Source organism: Prionailurus viverrinus, chromosome D3 (genome assembly GCF_022837055.1).
Source record: "Prionailurus viverrinus isolate Anna chromosome D3, UM_Priviv_1.0, whole genome shotgun sequence".
NCBI lineage: Eukaryota > Metazoa > Chordata > Mammalia > Carnivora > Felidae > Prionailurus > Prionailurus viverrinus.
The window spans coordinates 72,069,376-72,086,549 of NC_062572.1; positions in this window are offsets into that span (position 1 = coordinate 72,069,376).

A 17,174-nucleotide genomic window follows, 5' to 3' on the forward strand; every position below is an offset into this window, starting at 1 on the left:
CCTGGAAATATTCCTTCCATGCTAGAGAAGAATGTGTTTGTTGCAGGTGGCATCGGTTGTTGGAATCTGTGCACTAGTTGCTAGAAGCCCCTCCCTTTTTCTTTTTTCCTTAGCTGCCCCTAGACAGCAGGCTGTGCTGGGTCCCTCAGGGTTGTGGGTGAGGGGAGACCGTGGCGGGCCTTGCGGGCAGCCCTAAAGGCTGGCGAAGTCAGATGCCCACATCATGCTGTCTTTGCCCCTTGGGCCAAGGGGGTCTCTCTTGGTGCTGAATAGTGCTGGCTCATGGAGGGATGATGTGGGTAAAGTCAGACTGTTCTTTTTAACTTTTTTCATTGCAGTATTCTTGGATTTTGTGCTCTGCCTGGTGCTAGAAACTCTCATTTGGACTCAGGAGCTCCCATCAAGGTATTTTTGTCTTTGGATGCTTGTCAGATGAGTGTTTCTGTGGGGGGGGCGGGGCAGGGGCGAGGGCAGGGAACTCCTGTTCTTCCATCTTGCTGAAAACAGTCTGTTGACCTTCTCTTCTCGTTCAAGTTGAGATCTGCCCAGTTCTTATTAGTATGCGTGGTTTTCCATTAAAACCTGGATACTTTGGATACTTTATATTATGAGACCCTGGATCTTATTTAAATCTATTATTGCAGCAGGTTGTGTTTTTTGTTTTTTTGTTTTTGTTTTTCTTTTGCTTCTGACACGGCTCTGGCAGGGAAGAGGAGATCTGTGCCATTACCGCCAGGTATGGTTCAAGGCCGGCTTCCCATTGGCCTTTGCTGGTGCGTGGAACGAGATTCCCCTTGTTACTGATTATGGGTGGGGGTTCCCACTGATTATGTCCTTGCTGAGAGGGGCAGGGGGCCTTGCTACTGCTTCCTGCATGTCCTCCAGTGACGTTGTGCAGGGACAGCTGATTGTGTCATCACAGCTAGGCTCACCCTCCATCAGGCCTCCTCTGACACCACACAGGAAGGAGGGAGAAAGGACCCTGCCTCCTTCAGGTGGGGGTGGAGGTGTAGGCTCTCCGTCCGGCCTTTGCTGACAGAGGTAAGGGTACAGGTTTTTCTGTGGTGTTTGACAAGAATAGAGCAGCTGGTGTCTACAAGTGTGTGGCTCGGTAGGATGCCCCTTTCCTGGTCCCTTGCTTAGAGGGAGCAGGCTTTTGCTCTGGCCTTTTTGTCTGCACCCATGGATGTTTCGGGACTGTTGCATTCTCCACCACCTTGTCTGGGATACAGGAAGCAGAAAGGAAACTCAGGGAGCCTACTGTATGTCCCAAGGTCCCCAAGATGCCTTTTGCTCTCCATCTTTCAGAGTCTTCCTATACTTGTTTTATATATAATTCCCAGAGTTTTCAGCTGTACTCATGGGAGGAAGAGTAAAAGTACGTCTATTCCATCTTTTCAGGGGGAATAGATCTCTTTGTTGATGTAAATATGATATAAAGGTGTTTACGTTTTTTCAGTCAATTTTTTGGTATCCTGCATCTCTCCTAAATATTATATAAATATTTGTTGGTTTTTAAGTGATTTCTTATAGTTTCACTTTTATATTTAAGTCTTCAAACAAGTGTTTGTCCAAGGATGACCCATAGAACACAGTTTCACCTAAGAACCAGTGAACCAGAATCTCTGGGACTCTCCCTTATACCAAACTCTCCAGGGGATGAAATCTATGCCAGAATTTGAGATCTACAGCTTTATCCACTCAAAAAAAAAAATTTGTGATGTAAGTTGTAAGGCAAGAATCTCAGCCAGTTTTGTTTTTTTTTTCCTAAGTCGTTAGCCAGTTGTCTTAAAACCATTTATTAAATTGTTCTCTTTCCTTCATGGATTTAAAATGCCACTTGATAAAATATTAAATTCATATGCAAATACAAATATAAATATTTGGGTCTGTTTCCAGATGTTCCATTCTGCTTCATTGATCTGTCTGACCATTATGGCGCCGGGAGTTGACTTTTTAAAATTGCTTTAACTCTAGTCCATGTCGACTTCTGAATGTTGCCCTGCACCAGCCTCTAAGAGCCTCCTAAGAAACCATTTGCCAGGAGAGAATTAGATGACTCATATGTGAGGAAGCTTTGTAAATTGCAAAGATCTCTGGCCTCTCAACCCGCCCCTGACACCAGCACTTCCTAAAACACTGATCTCATCCTGTCCCTTCCGGACTCCAAATCCTTACTCATAAGACAGAGCTCGCCATCTTGGCATTCAGGGTCCTTCTCTTGCAACCTGGTCTCTGTCTACCTCTTCAAAATGACCTCCCACTTGCCTTCAATAAAATCCTCTTCTCTAATCACATTTATGTCCTATATGTTTTCCAGACTTGCCTGACACATTTCTTCCATCTTACTTGTTGTTCTCTCCACCTTGAAGTGTGTCTTTTGAGGCCAAACTCCTTCCAGAAAGCTTTTTATCTGAATTTTCCAGCTTACCTGACCTCACTTTACACTTAGCATATATTGACCTATGGCAGCTCTCATGTTGTGAAATTACTTTGTTATTTATGTTTTCTGGAGTGTATATATCATCTCACCCAATGACACTGTCTTATGCTTATGTATCGAAGCTCTGTCTTCTTCTTATGTGTGTCCCTGTGTTCCTTTAGCAAAGTGTGGTGAACACCACAGGCATTCACTCAATACATTTTTACTGGGCAAATAAAACCAGTAAATAAGGGTAATTCTAGATCTCATTCAAAATCCATTATTAATTTGAGTAATTTAAACCCAGGCAGAGGATTGATCTCCTCGCTTCATCTATTTTCAGGTATGTGTTCAATTCAGAAGAAAATGACAGGTAAAGCCTGTGTTCTGAGACATCTATGCTTTATGTTAATGAGCTGGGATGATAAGGATCTCGTGGGACACAGTGATCCTGTGGAGAGGTGTAGAAACCCATGAATATTTTCTTTAGATCCTTGTGAAAATCTCCCTGCCGCTCAGAATAATCTCTGTTGGACGGAGAAGAGGATGTTTAGGAGATGCTATCATCATCTGCCCTGTCTGCAACTCTGTACAGGGAATTTACCTATCTAAAGCCTTTGATGCCTCAGCAGCCATTAAAAAAATTTTTTTTTAATCACTTGATCCAATTTCTCTGGCCATGGCTGATTGGATTGATCAAAGGGTGTACAGTGATGAACGGAGCCAATCTGGTTCTTGCTCTGGTGAATCAGAACTAAGAAACGCAGAGGATGATTGCCAGTTGGATGTGGATGCTGCCGCTGAAAGATCCTGCAAGCAGAGTCAGAGCCAGGGGGGCTGTGATGGCAGAGAGAAGCAGAAATGCACAGGATGGGGAGAGAAGGAGAATGAGCCAGAGAAAGGAGGATCATGCTTCTGGCAGAGGGATGATGGGAATCTGTCCTCGGAGCTACACTCATTCTGGAAATACTCTCTATCTGAGCTGTCTTGAGCGAATCCCTTTTCCCCAGTACTGGGTCTCCTCTGTTCCTGTCCTGGAGACCTCATGAGGTCATTTGAGCCCAATAGTAATGCTCACTTTTCTTTCTTTTCTCAACCAAGTTTGAGGAAGAGGGGCGTGTCTGCTCCTGTCAACCAAATTAGCCTGTAGAAGAGGTGCTACTGGGCCAGTGGGTCTCAGTTGTTTTTCTGTCCAGGGAGTATATACTTGAACTCCAGCAGGAGCCACATAAGTTAGAATAGCTGGATGAGCTTTCAAAAAGATGGCTCTCAACAAGATTTTAATCCTTTGAGACATTCTATTATGAAAAATTTCAAACATACAGACAAGTTGAAAGAATACAATAAACATGAATCTACCATGCAGATATAATTATTATTAACATTTCTCTATATTTGCTTCATCCATCTCATTTTGTTGTTGTTGTTGTGTTGTTGTTGTTGTTGAGGAACCATTTAAAAGTAAATTATGGATATTATAATGCATTACCCCTATCACGCATCTCCAAAGGAGGGTATTTTCCCACATATACCCACAATGTCATTCTCATATAACCAAACTGACACTGTTTTCTTTTTTTTTCTTGTTTTTAAAAATTTTTTAAATGTTTATTTATTTTTGAGAGACAGAGAGACAGAGTGAGAGTGTGGGAGGGGCATAGAGAGAGGGAGACACAGAATCTGAAGCAGGCTCCAGGCTCTGGGCTGTCAGCACAGAGCCTGATACGGGGCTTGAACCCGTGAACTGTGAGATCGTGAACTCATCCAACTGAGCCGAAGTTGGATGCTTACCCAACTGAGCCACCCAGACGCCCCAACATTGTTTTCTTAATATCACTAATAATCTGCCTATATTGAACTATTCCCAATTGTCTTCACAGTGTCATTTATAGATGTTTTTGAGCCAGGATATAAAGATAATACTGCATTGGATTGTTATGTCCTTAGGTAACAGTCCTTCTCTCTCTCTCTCTCTCTCTCTCTTTTTAATGAAGAAATTAGGCCAGATATTTTGTAAACTGTCCCACATTCCAGATTTATCTGATGGTTCCCTCATAGTGTTATTTATCTGGTTTCTCTCTTCCCTGTAATTCCTATACAACGTGGGTTACCTTTAAAGGCTAGGTTAGATTCAAGTTAAACATTTTTGGTGACAGTACCTCATAGGTGATGATGCTGTGCACTTCATATTGTTTCCCATCCAGGAGGAAGGGGAATGTCTGACCATCTGTCCCACCATTGGTGATGCCACACTGGTTATCTGTTAAAGATGTTGAAAGCCAGATCTGTCCATTGTGAAAGAAGAGATTCCCTTTGGTCATTAACAAATAAGCTATGGGTGATACTCTCCAGTCGCCTATTAACCTTTCACTAATGATTTTAGTATCCAGTGTTGCTTCTTTCCTGAATGGATAAGCTTTCTCATCATCCAATACTTTGTGACAACAGATCAGGTTACAAGGGGACCTAAGAAGGCTCCTTTATTAGAGGTCATTACAAATGTTACTGTTAATGTGGATATACTTATTGTTATCTATTACAGCCTAATAATGCCATGCTAAAATATAGTGGCTTAACAACAGTTATTTTATTATCTTGTCTCTGTGGGTCAGCAATTTGAAAAGTGAATGGTTAGGCACTTCTAATTCAAGTGTCCCAGCTGGTTGTTGCCAGACAGGGCTGAAGTTGGAAATGCAGGAAACTGGAATATGGGGGTGGCCAGACACCTCTCTCTCCATGTAGTCTCTCTGCATGGGCCATTTGGGTTTGTAACTAGCATGGCAGCCTGAGGGCGGTAGGACTTCTTTATATGGTGGCTCTGAATTCTAACATATTTTCAGCAAATGAAATGAAAATAGCATCATCTTCTGTAACTTAGCCCTAGAAGACACATGGCTTCATTAACATATTAGTAGACCAGCCATTAAAGTTGGCTCAGGTTCAAGGGGAAAAAACATAGATTCCACTTCTCCATGGCAAGAGTATAAAAAATTCGCAGACATATTATAAAGCCACCACATTTTTATGAAGTAAATATATATGTGTATTTATGAAGTAAATATATATTTATGAAGTAAATATATATATGAAGTAAATATATATATGAAGTAAATAAATATATATATACATATATCTGCATTTACTAATTTTTATCTTCTTTTAAAGAAGGACCTGAGTAATTGATCAATGATAAAACAAAGAGAACAATGAAAAATAAGGCTAAAACAAAAAACAATAAAAGACTGAAAGACACAGATGTTCCAGGCACCTGGACTGATTCTAGTTCCTTCCATCAAGGACCATATTCACTTTCTGGCAGTGAAGATAAAACATGAAGGTCTTTGGTATTTACAGCTCTAGCTGTTCAGTAAAAGGATGTTTACAAATTTATCTGGAGTCACTTTTTCCCCTTGACACTGAAGTTTAGAAAGATTTTATTGAATGGGTTCTTTTATCAGAGCCATTGAGAAACAGAATAGTCAGTGCCTGGCTTTTGTTGCTCAAAAGAGAGGGAAATGCTCTTTAAGTGGACACTGTGATATCATTTTTTGGTGAAAACAGAGAGATAAATACTAATAGTAGCTTTTAACTGGTTTCCACAGGGAACTAAGATGTGATGTGGGTATGTTGCCTTCCGAAGATCTGATAGGTTCAGCCTCAGGGAACCCACAGCAATGATTTTTCAACTCTGGCTGCACATTAGAATCATGGGGGTGGGGGCACCTTTTAAAAACCCTGATGCCCAGGTTATTCCTCAAATCAGTTGAACACAATCTCTGGGGAGAGACTCAGCCATCAGTATTTTTTTTAATTTAATTTTTTTATTTTGAGATGGGTTGGGGGGAGAGGGGCAGAGTGAGAGAGAGAGAGAATCCCAAGTAGGCTCCACACTTTCAGTTCAGAGTCCCGTGCAGGGCTCAATTCCACGGACTGGGAGATCGTGACCTGAGCCAAAACCAAGAGTCAGATGCTCAAATGACTGAGCCACTCAGGTGCCCCCAGCCATCAGTATTTTTTAAAGTTCTCCACATGATTCCAATGTGTAGTCAGCATCAAGAACCATGTCTTTAGAGCTGGACTTGACAAACTTTTCCTGAAAATGGCCACATAGTAAATATTCTGGTTTTTCGGGCCATACTGTTTTGGTTGCAGTCACCTTTGCCTTTGTTTCAGGAAAGCAGCCACAGACAATATGGAATGAATGGGTGTCGCTGTATTCCATGAAACTTGATTTACAAAAAACAGGTGGTAGGTGGATGTGGCCCATGGGCCCTAGTTTGCAACCTCTGATGTAGAGCATAGGTTAGTTTACAATTCTCTTCAATGGCATCATCTTTGTCATTGGTACCCTAGAAGTGCCGATGGGAAAGAAAGGAATACTTCTACAGCTATAGTGGTTGATACAGGGGCAATTTAAGTGGTAGTTTGAGTTATTCTTTAGTATCTCTTAAAAAAAAAAGCAAAGGACACAAGCTTGTGTATTTGTTTGCCTAGGCAACCCCCCTTTCAGCTCTCTTTACACACAGCTCTCCTGTCCTAGAACCCAGATCTTTGGAGCCAGGAGTGGTCTTAGAGATGGTTCTCTCTCTACTCTCTCCAGCAGGGGGAGGTTGCCCCCTCGCTAAAGCTGGCACCAGGAGAGTGGGAGCAGCACCGAAGCCCTGCCATCTGGTCTGGAGTTTCATCTCACTTTATCCTCTGCCATCCCATTTGCACCCAACACGCTTTCCAACTCCCTTGAACACTAGTGTGCCCACTGAGCTTCTGCCCCTCTGCCTCTTCATAAGTCTTGACGCCATGAATCCTGGAGCCTGGCATGCCACTGATTTGATTCCAAGTCATTATAGATTATTTGAGGATGGGGTAATGTGTTGTTCTGCATTCTCCAACCCTGCCTTCCGATTACTGTGTCACCTCCCACGTCTCCCTGTCAGTACCTGCCCCTGCACACCCAGGTCCCAAAGCTTCCTCTTCCTCTCCAAGCCCCTCACTGCTTGTGAAGGCTGGGCCGTCTTCCCTGCCTCCAACCTTCTCTCAGATCCCTTCCCCTGGGGCTCAGAGGGTCTTATGCTCTCCTGGCTCTGTTTGTCGGCCTCTCTCTGGTCTTTCAGCATCTTTTAAAAGACAGTTCACACTGTGTTATTGCTAGTGCTGACTTAATCCTGGGCTTGCTCCATCTCTGTAATCTTTTGTGTAATCTCATCTGCTCTCATGAGTTGGGATTCCAAAAATACTCACACGGCTCCCTTATCTCTGTCTGGTATTATTACAGTTGCCCACTAGCTAGAATAGTCAATTTAGGATTCCTGCCATATGTCAAAGAACTTAGCGAAGAGGGACTTGTTCACATTTTAACTGCACTTACTGAGCAATTAAATGCTGGCTTTATCAGCCCTCTTTGCCCTCATAACTTTTTCCTTTTAATGATTTCATGTGGATAACTTTCCAGTTGTATAAGGTTTAAGAATCGTTACATGGAAAGGTATGGAAATTTTAGGGCTCTCAATTTCTTTTGGTCTTAATTACTCACGGTGTCAGTATCTAGATAATTTGACTCTGATATGATTCTTCTGAGGTAAATATTGTGCCCATGCCTATATTAAAAAAGCTAATTAAAACAAGCGAATATCATTTATCACCTCTGGAACCAGTCTTAAGTATTAAAATAATTATTTTCTGTCTTGGTAGGATTTTGGTAAAAATGGTAGCAGTGTAAATTGAAATACCTCTTTTAGAAAGCAATTTGGCAACATTGAAGTTGTGCTTTTACAATAAAACTACAAGGTGAATCATACTGTTTGAATGTAGTTAAAATGTTCAAGAAAGGAAAATGCAGCTTTTTGGACACAAGGGTAGGTGAGGTGTGGGGTGTTGTACTGCAGGGCTGGTTCAAACATAATGTTCAGGCTTTTTATGTGTTTGGGGTGGAGCTTCTTGAACTGAGGACCTTTTAATTTAACTCTGAGGTTTTTTAATTAGACAAGGTGTTTTTTATTGGATGAATGGCTCTCTTTACCAACGTTCTAATTATTCCCTAATTATTCACATATTCCCACCAGAACTTTCCAGTGGAAAATAATGAGAAGGAAAGGGCAAAGCTATGTGGCTAGCAGGGGTGAGGGACTATCCCACAGTCTTTGTGCCCACAGGGTAACTGGTCAACAGCCTGGCTAGTAAAGTTTTCCTCTCACGGAAGCAGGAAGCCAAAAGGCAGACCATGGTGGAAACATGGATGGTGTGGTGAGTCATCTTCAAGGCCTACTCACTGCCTAGCTGTACTAAGGGTTTTACACTTTTACACGAAACCACCTGAATCAAGACAAAAGTGTACTTGGAATCCTATAACATGTTTTCCAGATTTTATCCTTCCCAGTATTAGCCAAGCCAAGAACAATCTGGAGATTTGAGTACTGTTAGCTACCTGTATCTTACATGGAAACAAACAAGGATTCACAGGTGTGGTTTAGCCATTTTGTGAGTTGATTGTACTGAGTTGACTGACTTTTGTGAGTTGACTGAATTTTGCACATATTAGAAGCAGGTAAAACTCTGCTTATCTTGTGATAGAGTTAGGAAAACAGAGACCTGGCCTAGCACTGTAGGGTTCCTGAGCTCTCTAATAACATTCCACTAACTTCCACAGGGAAGCTAAGCAGATAAGTTGGAGAGGGAAGTTAGTAACTGGGTTATAATTGAAATTCTTTCTGGTTAGGGGGGAAAAAAGATTTTGGGCACTGAACAGTCTGGTAGGAGAGTCATGCCTCTGTATTTTTTTGGCCCTGGAAAAGGAGATAAAATAAGTGACACCAAAGTGAGGATTTCTCTGAGTTGCCAGCAAAGTTCTGTTTCAGTTATCTGTTGCTGTGAAACACAAAATCCCCAAACACAATAGCTTAAAAGAATGATGTATGGTTTGTCACATTCTGTGGGACAGGGATTGGGGCAGGCCTTACTTAGCTAGGGTCCTTCTTGACTGGATCACTCATGCAGCTGCATTCAGGTGGGAGCTTGGCTGGGGTTGAACATTCAAAATGGCCTCTCATCCTTCAAGACTTTTTCCATATGGCTTCTAATGTCACGAGTCTTGTCTGGACTTCCTTATGTTACACCTGAATCAAAGAGTGTAAAAGTAGAAGTTGCCAGGCTTCTTTAGGCCTGGACCCAGAGCTAGCACAGTCATGACACTCATTCTAGTGGCCAAAGCAAGTCATAAGACCAGACCAGATTCAAGAGGATGGGATGTGGTCTTCACCTCTTGACTGGGGGAGAGACGATTTGTCTCTTAGAGAATCCCAAGCATCGAAAGGATTGCAACTTTCTTCAAAGAATCCAACTTAAATATTATTAATCACAACATAATTAATACTTATGTTGTTATTTCAACAAATGAAATGATGGGTGTAAAAAATTTTATAAATGGAAAATTTCTATAAGAAATCAAGATCTAGGGGTACCTAGGTAGGTCAGTTGGTTGAGCATCTGACTCTTGATTTCGGCTCAGGTCATGATCTCAGGGTCATGGTCCAATACTGAATTGGGCTCTGCACTGAGTGAGCAGCCTGTTTAAGACTCTGTCTGTCCCTCTTCCCCGCTTGATCTCTCTCTCTCTCAAAAAAAAAAAAAAAAAAAAAAAAAAAAAGAAATCAAGATCTACCATGATGGAAAAGCATAATTAAAAGGCTTCTGGGAAATGTAAAGCTTAGAGGTCTTTTCTTAACACATGAAGAAATCAAGGCTCCTGTAAATACTGTACTTGTTTGTTGTTTTTATATTTTACATCATTAAGTCTGTCTTCACTATCTTGACAGAGCAAAGACTAGAAGTATAACTCCCAGATGAGTGTTTATCCCTTCTCTCCACCTGCTGATCATATGGATAAATGTTTTGAGACTCAGCAGTTAGTACTCACGAAAATCTAACCAATCATGTATTTTGCCCCCTCGCCCCCGAATCCAGAGCTTCTTGCCTTTGGCACTATTGATATTTTGGGCTGGAGAGTCCTTTGTGTTTTTTTGGGTGGGGTGCTGTCCTGTGCTTGGTCAGATGTTTAGCAGCTTCCTGGTCTCTACCCACTAGTTGCCTGTGGGACCTTCAACCCCACCTAGTTGTTACTCAAATATTGGCAGATGTTCTGATTGAGACCCACTGCCGTAATCCAAGTTACTGCCATTTACCAGGTTGCATCTTCATGAGCTGTCTACATAATGCTTAAGTACGTACTATTTTCCAAATCAAAAACTAGGGCATCAGTCTGATAACGTTTCCCCCCACTAATTTTCCCATTCATATTTATAAAACATGCTTTAAGTTATATGTTGTATGAAATTAAAATCACATTTGGTTGCATACACTCTACAGATCACCTTTAACAAAAGCAATGATTTAAAATCCAGTTGTTTGGGAAAATCTAGGATATAGAGTGTTTAGGACTTTTCTTGGAAACCTAACCTTAACAATTGTTGGCAAGTGTTAGTTGTCTTTTCATCTTTCTTCACCCTGGATGGACCCAACTGGAGAAGTATGTTCATAAAACACCCAGTGAAGCAGAGATTTGGCAAAATGTCTAGCTGATTTGAAACAAGTAGACCAGAAAATATTCAGTTTAAAAACACTTCCTGATTCAAGTATTATTCAGACTGACTTTCTACACTAATCAAATTGTTTTAAGTATTCACTGCACTTGGTATTTTGTCACAACAGCTGGAGTGTCTGATAAATTATTCTTTCCTAGTTGTTTATGACTCCAAGCATATGTATTACAGAACTGAATTTGATCTGACAATTTCCATCTCTCTTTCCCAAGTGGATAATAATGTTGATGGAACTATAGAAGCAACACCAACAATGAAATTAAATAATTTCAAGGTTTCTTGCTTAGGAAATCTAAGGCACTATCAGAAAGTGCCCCAGGAGGCAAAGCACAGTGCACCCAAATGGTTCATACAAATCTGGATTGTTCAACAGTGGTTAAAAGCCAGTCAAATCACATTTATTTCTCCTTAGATATCATAAATGGATGTGCAAAAAATCTGCAAATAAATCTACATGGCTTCTTGAGTGAATTTCTTCATTTGCATTTTTGAGCTTTCCCACATATACAGAAAACTACGATATCCCAATATGCTCATTTGGAAAAGCTGCCTGATGGTTTCCCCTCTGGCATTTTGAATAACTACTAGCTGAAGGTGCTAAATAACGCTCAAGTCAGTACAAGTTAATATTTCTGCCCAGTTCCTAATAAAATACAGCTGAAATCTCAACCAGGAGATGTTATCTATCATCTGACATCCATTTGACTGTGATAATGAAATGCTGCCTGCCTCATTCCTAAATGTTGAAGTTGAGATCCCTGTGGAATAATTTTGGCAGTGGGTTTCCCCCAATTTTTTTTATTGCATTTGAATTAAGGATTGTTTTGCCCCATGATATGAAATAAAGACTTGATAAAGTTAAGGTGGATTTGGTAACATCATACGATTACGTATTTCTTATTTTAATTACTTATTTTCCCTGCGGTTTCCTCCTTGTCCCTTCCTTCCCACCTGCAACTTGAGATTTGACACTGAATGTCTGTCCTGAGCTTCCTGTGCCTCACATCTGGATTGGAATTACCTTTAATTATATCCTCAAGAAGCTTAGTTTTCTCCGTAGAATTCTCCTACAGAGTTCCATAGTTACATAAGAATCTGGCTCATTAAATTGTCGGTTGATTTTAATTTCTCTGGAGTATCAGATCTTTGGCAAAAGTATAAAACTTCACCGAGAGACTAAGTCAGGAAGACAAAGAAATGGCATTTAAGATCAGAAATAATTTATGTAAAAATATAAATTATTGTAAGCAGTGGGGACATTTGGTTCTCTAACAGAATACATGTAATAGTATATGCCCAGGCTCCCCCTAGTCTCCCCCTAAAATTTAATGAGAACTCCTGTACCTTTTGATTAGTTTCCTGTTAGACTTTCTTGGAATGAAGATGAATTTGGTGTACGGATTCACTACCTTTGTTTCCCTAAGGACTTTCTTCAATTCAGGTTGCAAGTAAAATGTTTTGGAGAAATGAATTGCTGGATCCATTTTGAAGGGCTGCATATGAAGACAGAAAGGCCTTCTTTTGTGAAGACCATCGAGGCCTCGCCCCACCTCTAACTTAAGGCTGGTAGAACTTTCTAACATTTTAGCTCCAACTGGCTAGTGAAAATCTGGCATTGTTATCAGCACATCTAGGTGAATGTCTTACCCCAGTGAGTTGCATAGAATAAGTGTAAAATACATATCAAATAATGGGTCTGGCATTCAAACTTCAATTGCTTTCTGAAACCTTTTGGTGTGGCTGACTTTACTGCTATTTTATTCTTTTCCTAGTTTAAGATTAGGGAGTATTTCAGTGAGATTCTCACAAGCCATGTGTGTAGGGAGGGTCCCTGGTACTCTCTTTCTCATGGTCAGGGGAGTTATTAGGGTACCAGGACACGAGGTAGCTCGAGCCTTTGGCAAGGTGAGGGGGGGAAGCCTATGTGAGAGTCTTCAATCTGTTAAAGAATTCTACCTGCTCTTTTAGAGCACACGTTTTCAACAGAGGTGATCTCATGCTTGATGGGGTGAAAATTTGTTTGGGGGGGAGTAAAAACACTTAGATATTACATTGGTTATTATGGTTTGTGGTGTTCCAAAAAGCTCAATCCAAACTTATAAAATCATAGTCCTCGCATTAGAGAGAAATTTAGTTTAAAATTAAAATATATTAGTTTCAATTAATTTTAAATTTATTTTTTCTCTTTGAGGGCGGGGCACCATAATGGGGGGAAAAGGCTGAGAAATGCTGCTCTGGTGCATACACCTTCCTTGTGGCTTTGGATAGTGCCCATGAACAGCATGTGTGTATTCTTTAGTTACTTCCCTTAGGAAAAACAAACAACAACAACAACAACAACAAAAACCCCCAAAACCAATACTTTAAAAATATTTGCTTCACCATGGCTCTTCTTAAGCTAAACCCCTGGAAAAGGACTGGGAAAGGATGTGGAGAACAATAAACAAAGTCTGAAATGAAGGTATCAGTCAAGGTTAATTACAACACAACCCGCCTGGAGTCTACTCTTGCCCTAACTCCCTACCACGTTTCCCCAAATATTCCATCTTTTCCATGTGGCAAGGGCCAGGCCTTGTAAAAGTCAACATGTCCTAAGATGGGCCAACTGTGTATTTCCTATATTTTTTTCTCCTTTGGAAATGTTTATGATTCTTTCCAGGCAGGCACAGTTTCTGAAGGCAGCTGCTTCCTTCTCTGGCACGGCCTACAGGGAGTTACCTGACCTTGATTTAGGAGAAATTGTGAAAATAACTCCAGTAATCCATGGGGCCCCATCATAATCTCCAACCACGTACTCACTCCTACTGGGCACCCACATCCAATGATATCTAAGTCAAGACTCACTTGGACATCTCATTGGAGTCCCTCAGCAAGAGGGTGAGGCTGCTGGCTAATATCTTCTCTTTATAAACAACTACAAAAATATTGACTAAAAGAGATCTAGTGACTTGCCCAAGATCATGCTCTCTTTCCAACACACGCTGGAATGTTAGTTCTCACCGTCAGATTCTCAGGGCTTTCCATGGGGTCTGGCACATAGCAGGAATTCAATCAATAATTATTAAAGAAATACATTTCTCCAAGCCTGGGGCTCTCCCATCATCAGTGCAATGCAGGAAAGTCTCCTAAGAGTAGGGGCCATTTATCTGCCCCAGGGTCAGTATTACATTGTGATAGTTATCTCCCCTGTTTTAAAAGGTGAGGTGATTTCTTTAAGCACAAAGCTTACCCAAATATGTAAGAAGTTTGGCATGGAGTTCAAGGTGAACTTATTGTGCTTCCAGGTTATATTGCATTTCAAATTCATTAAGTGAAAGTTAGTGTTAAAAGGTAAGATTTTCAGGGCACCTGGGGTGCTCAGTTGGTTAAGTGGCCACTCTTGATTTTGGTTCAGGTCATGATCTCACAGTTGTGAGATCGAGCACCACATTGGGCTCCACGCTGTGCATGGAGCCTGCTTAAGATTCTCTCTCTCCTTCTCCCTCTCCGTTCCCCTGCTTGTGCACTTTGCACACACTCTATCCAAAAAAAAAGGTAAGATTTTCTTGTTACATTTCTTGTATTAGGAGACCCAAGTTGTACACACAGGTGAAGATATTCATTTCTATTTTCAATAAAATTTACACATAACACAAATGCACAAAATAAGAATGTGCACACACTCTGGAAGATGGAAAATAAATGATAAAATTGTTTACTTCTTTTGGAACCAGTCATTTGTTATGAGAGAAGAAGTTACAATGAACTGTCACAGATCTGATACACAAGCAGAACCCAACTTTTCTCTGCATTAGCTTCTGGTAGGGAAAGGCGTTCTAGTTAGCTTAACAGGTGTGGGGTGAACACGTTTCTGATTGACGAAAATCACGTTCAATCAGTTATGGGCCAGAAGCCTTTATAATGCTTTAGTGCTGTGTTAGTCAATGGGAAAAATAAAGATGAATTGATAAAAAAAAAATCTCATCTTTGAGAAGATTATACTAGATTAAAGTAGGTAAAACATTACAGTAATTAGATTGCAAGGTAGGAAGTAAGAAGTGTAAAAGGCTCTTTCGTATTTTGAGCAGGGAATGATTATTTCCTGTTTCGTGTGGGGTAAGGAAGAGTGGGCAGGATCAGATAAAACAGTATGGAGCCAGTATTGAAGTTGGGTCTTTAATTAAGGAGTAATCTGGGTTACAGATATTAAAAACAGGAAGGAAAGAGTAATCCAGGCAGAGAACATGGCAAATGCCATGGATGCAGAAAAGCAAAGTCATGTGCGAGGGGACAAAGTGTAGTTTAGTGGGACTGGAACATGTGGTACTTGATTCTCAGGAACTAAACTTAAAAAGGCCTAGAAAGCTGTGGGAGTCAGTGGAGCTATTCTCATCCTGAAGTCTTGTTGAATTTGTTTTTCCCCGTTCTTCTGAAATTAGGCATGACCATGAATCTTTTTTACTTCAAGCTTTGGTGCAATGCAATTGACATATGACATTATGTAAGTTGAAGGTGTACGATGTGATGATTTCATACATGCACATATTGCAAAATGTTTATCACAATAAGGTTGGTTAACACATCCTTCAGCTCACATGATTACCATTTTGTTGATGTTCTTGTTATGGTGAGAACATTAAAGCTCTACTTTTGTAGCAACTTTCAAATATACGATACAGTGTTGTTAACTATAGTCATCATGCTGAACTTTAGATCTTCTTATAACTAATTCTCACCATTTGCCCTACACTCTTAGCCCCTGGCAACCACCATTCTACTATTTCTGTGAGGTCAGCTTTTTTAGATTCCACTCTTAAGTGAGATCATAACAGTGTTTGTCTTCTCTGTCTAACTTATTTCACTTAGGATAATGCCCTCAAGGTCCATTCATGTTGTTGCAAATAGCAGGATTTCCTTTTTGTTTTCTTTTATGGCTGAAGAATATTCCATTGTATGTAAATACCACATTTTCTTTGTTCATTTAGCCATTGATGGATAGTGAGATTGTTTCCATGTCTTGGCTGTGGTAAATAATGCTGCGATGAATTTAGGAGCCCAGGTATCTCTGGTATCTCTTCAAGATAGTGAGTTCATTTTTTTTTTTTAAATTTATACCTAGAAGTGGGATTGCTGAATTACATGGTAGTTCTCTTTTTAATTTTTTGAGGAACCTCCATACTGTTTGCCATAACTGGCTGTACAGTTTACATCCTCACCAACAGTACCCAAGGGGTTCCCTTTTCTCCACATCCTTGCTGGCATTTATTATCTGTTGTCTTTTTGATAATGGTCATTCTAACAGGTAATATCTCATTGTGTGTTGAGGTAGATTTTCCTGAGTTGCTGTAGATTTCCCTGATGGTCGGTGCTACTGAGCACCCTTTCCTGTACTTGAAATGTCTGTTCTGGTCTCTGCCCACTTTTTAGTCAGATTGGTTTTTTTACTACCGAGGTATAGGCGTTCCTTATGTATTTTGGCTATTACTCCCTTATCAGATATAAAGTTTGCCGATGTTTTCTCCTAGTGTGTGGACTATCTTTTCATTTTGTTGCTTGTTTCTTTTGCTGGGTAGAAGCTCTGTAGTTTAATGTAGTCCCACTTGTTCATATTTGCTTTTGTTGTTGATGCTTTTGGTGTCATTCAAAAATCATCGCCAAGACTGATGTCAAGGAACTTTGTCTCTATGTTTTTCCTCTAGGAGTTTTGTGTTTTTAGGACTTACATTTAAGTCCTTAATCCATTTTCAGTTAATTTTGTGAATTTTGTGAAGACAGGCGTTCAATTTCATTCTTTTGCATTTGGATATCCAGTTTTCCTAACACTATTCATTGAAGAGACTATTCTTTCCCCACTAAGTCTTCTTGGCTTCCTTGTCCAGTATTAGTTGACCATATATGCGTGGGTTTATTTCTGGGTTCTCTATTCTGTTCCATTGGTCTAAGTGCATGTTTTTATGACAGTACCATGCAGTTTTGATTACTATAGCTTTGAAATATAGTTTGAAATCAGGATGTGTAATGTCTTCAGATTTGTTCTTTCTCGGAATTGCTTTGCTTTGGCTATCTGGGACCTTTTTATGGTTCCATATAAATTTTAGATTTTTAAAAAAATTTCTGTGAAAAATGTGGCCATGTATCTTTATTTAAATTCTTGTAAAAGTGGACCCTGAGACAAAGGCTTA